The sequence below is a fragment of the Nymphaea colorata genome, chromosome 8 (assembly GCF_008831285.2).
Source record: "Nymphaea colorata isolate Beijing-Zhang1983 chromosome 8, ASM883128v2, whole genome shotgun sequence".
In the NCBI taxonomy this organism is placed as follows: Eukaryota; Viridiplantae; Streptophyta; class Magnoliopsida; order Nymphaeales; family Nymphaeaceae; genus Nymphaea; species Nymphaea colorata.
The window spans coordinates 8,062,378-8,066,632 of record NC_045145.1 but is presented as its reverse complement, the minus strand read 5'-3'; positions in this window follow the sequence as shown (position 1 = coordinate 8,066,632).

The following is a 4,255-nucleotide window of genomic DNA, read 5'->3' as shown; positions in this document are numbered from 1 at the left end:
CAATAAAGCATTAGAAGATATTAGAGATATGTAGTTCTCATTTTGTTTTCATTTTTCAATTCTCCTTGCTGCCTCCCCATAATCATGGAAAGCTCCCCATAGTTGTGCAAGAAAGCTCTAATCATTTCCTATCTGGAGTCGAGAGCTACATTTTGAGTGCTTTGGGAGTATAAGCAACGCGAAATAAATTTCATTTATTTCAAAAAATATGCTTGTTATATTGCTTTACTCATTGTTTACGTTTGAAATGATACTTATGCATGATATATTAATTTTCCCTAATTAATGAGAAAATGCACGGTGAGAATGAGTATTTCGATGAAGATCTTTTCATTATTTTTGAGGTTGGGATTTGTCCAACCCAGGAAAGCCCCTCACAAATATGTACATGTGAAAATGCATCTTCATGTCATTCTCACGTTTAGTTTCCCTCTTAATCATCCCATCAGGAACCCCAATGGCTGCTTTATTACGTACTTGATTTTTTTTCATACCCAATGGTGGAAGAAACATATTTCATGTAACAAACAATCATGGTTTTATGTTCATGTACAAAAATATTTGGAATCATGTTTTTAAAAGATTTTCAAAATCAAGAACCCTCTTTAATAAGGCCTTGGAGACTAACCTAGGACCTTCCATGAACCCAAGTTTCTCTTCAGCCTAAATAAAAAATTGAAGTTAGATATTTTCAAGTTATTTCTTAATTTCAACCCTCGTAAAAGTATGTACGTATGCACATGTTATATATATATACATGCACATGATTATCTCTCTTTGTCTTTCTTTTTTTATGATTTAAAATATTCTTTTACAAATTCTTATACACATACAAATAAATATATATAAGGGTATCTCTCTCTCTAGAATCTCCCTCTCTAGAGTCTCCTTTTTCTAAACATCTCTTTTTCTAAAATTTTCTTCTTCCTCTCCATTTGAGTTAATACTTTCTTCTCACAAGCTTTCACACACACACACACATATATATATATATAATGTACATATATGTATACGTACCTCTCTCTCTTTCTTTTTGAAAATCTTATTTTAAAATCTCTTTCTCTCTCTTTCTTCCTTATTCCTCTCGGATTAAAGCATTTCTTCTTTTCCATTCTTTTGAATATTTTCTTCTAAGACCCAAGGTTTTAATTTTTTATTTTTCGGCTTCATCAAGATAAAACTCAAGTAATGACCCAATATTGGAATCATGCTTAATGGTCTACAACTCCATTCCATTTCCAAAAAATATTTATGATAATCTTATAAATAAAAATGAGAAACATAGATGCATGTAGTAGTATGAATGCTTTTAAATTAATGTTATAGTAGGAATGAATGATTTTCTTTTAATCATGTAGGACCAATACATTCATACATCCTCGTTCACTTAAAATCACAAATGCACATCTCTAAAAGAACTTAAGTAAAATAAGATAGAGCTCTAACTCGGTAATAGCCTAATTAAAGCCAAACCTACTTAATTTCTTAAAAAAACATTAAATCTACTTCAAAAGCGATCTTTAACGATTTTCAAATGATATTTGTAAAGATTTCCTAAATCAAAGTGTTCGATATTTTCAAATGATTCTTCAAAACTTTCTCAAAAATTTGAAACATTGAATCTTTAATATTTTGTCAAATACCACACCGCATTTAGAATAAAAAGATGTCTAAGCCAAGATGAAATACATTAAAAATAAACATATCCCATGGATTGGTTAATACTGGTGAACACGTCAGGAAAGATCAATCCTCGTACCAATGGGAGAATCCCTTTCTTTCTCATTTCAAAATAAAACCTCATTTTTCTAGAGCACTTCAAAGACCAAAAATAGTTTTTTTGGTGATGCAAACAAGTGCACTGCAATTCTAATTTTCATCATCGAGAAAGAGGAAGAGTTGAAGGTTATTGTATTGGTCCCTCCGTTCAGGCCTCCAAAATAAGCAGCACTTCATTTCAATCAAACTACCATTCCTCTCTTTGTGCTCTTTCCCTCTATCATTTGCACCAACGGATCAATGACTTATCACCCTTCATCGGTTATTTTTACCTTTTAGAAATGTTAAAAACCATCCTAACCAAAGGGTATTTTACTGTTAATTGACTCAATATATATATATATATATATATATATATATATATATATAAGTCATTCCTCATCTTTCCTCTTATAGTTGTCATAGCCGCGGTTGTAGTTTAGTATTATTTGTTAATTTTCTAACAGAATCGATCAGGAAACGAGGAGGGATGTTCTCTGCTGCGGGCATAGGTTAATTCTTTTGTGTCTTGATACAGAAAGGAGGGGAATGAAAGTTTCCATCTATTTTAGATTTTAGACCAATAATTGAGGAATGGATCACAACTCTTTATGAGAAACTTCTTCCCCCACTTTTGCCTTGCTGGTGGAGACAACAATGGCATCATAGAGATTTTGCAATGCAATGCAATGCAATTCTGCTTTTCCTCATCGAGGAAGAGGAAGAGGAAGAGTGGTTTATTGTACTGGTCCCTACATTCAGCCCGCCAAAATAGGCAGCACTTCATTTCAGTTAACCTACCATTCCTCTCTTTGTGCTCTTTCCCTCGCTCATTTGCACCAACGAATCAATGACTTATCACCCTTCATTGGTCATTTTTACCTTTTAGAAATGTTAAAAAAGCATCCTAACCAAATGTTATTTTATTGTTAATTGATTCAATAAGTATAATATATATATATATATATATATCAACATAAACCATTACTCCACACAGGCATTGTCAACTAGTGATGCATACTATCTGGCTTGTTTGCTGTTATACATTCAAATGCTATATGTTGTAAGCATACCTGATTTTGGTTGCAAATTTTAAATCTACTTTTTCCTTTGTTGCTCACCAAAATCTTGATTCTGTTAACCAATCCCAAACTTGAAGTCTCTCACAAAAGAATGGAACCAAATTTAATGCCCATTTTGGAAACTATGTGTAGTAGACACAAGGCCATTTTCTGTGATGGATAGCCGATGCATGATCCTATGCTCTACCTTTTTTTTTTTTTTATTCCAATGAAATGGAGGAGGGCACCAAGGGAGAAAGAGTAACCCCTCCTCGTTTTCTTATTTAATCTTATAACTGCAAGTGGGCCCTCTTGTAGTTACAAGATGTAGAGATAGGGCTCAGGGCCACTATCCCACATCTCCCACTTAGCCATGAGACGGTCAGATTGCTTTCACTATTTGTGGGTTTCTTTAATTTTTAGTTAAGAGGTTTTCCATAATTGGTTTATCCATTGTAACTTGAATTTTATTCAATGTTTGTAGCGAGGGTTCTCATTCAATGGTTTTCCATTGCAATCTTTCAAATATATCTCAGCCTCATATGGGCTATATGCTTGTTAGATAAATCATTAGGAATTCATTTTATTAAAAATGTTAGCAATCATATGAATATATCTTTTGTTTTATTTATATATCTGAAAACACTTAACTGCCTTAAAATAAGGCCAACCTGAACTTTTTTTCTAATGTATAATAACAAGCCAAATTAGAAAGCTTGTATTTAGTCCAGCACACAAACTAATATACATTGAGAGCAAATAGTATATTTTCCTTTTATTGTTTTCCTTTTGCACAACCAACTTTTTCAAAACAGCTTCCCACGAATACCCTGCTTTGGTAGGATCAAATCAGAATATACAGAACTCTAACTCATGATAGGATAAAAGTTAGAGTTTTGGCAAAATGAACTTTTACATAATGGCCTTTCCTTTCCTGTTATAGGCATTATAGCTGCTGCCATGGGTTAGTTTCATTTGTTTATTTTTTAACAGAATTGATTGGGAAACAAGGGGGGGATTGAAGGTGATGTCAGCTGCAGCCATAGGTTAGTTTCTTTTGTTTCTTGATCCAGAAAGGAGGAGAGTAAAAGGTTCCAAGCATTTCAAATTCCTTCAGCAATAATTGATGAAGGAATCACAACTTTTCCTGAAAAACTTCTCCCTCACTTTTGCCTTGTCGGTGGAGACGAAAATGGCATTAGGGAGAGTCTGCAATGTACTGCAACTTCACTTTTTCCTCATCAAGGAAGAAGAAGAGGTAGCCTCTCTCTGCACTTTTTGCTCATCTTTTTTGCGAGTTTACTGTACTGGTAAACTATGCTCTACTCTACAAAACAAGCAGCGCTTAGTTTCAGTTAACCCATAGTTCCTCTCTTTGTCCTCTTCCCCCCTGTCGTTTACACCAACTAAACAATGGTCTATCACCATTTTGTTGG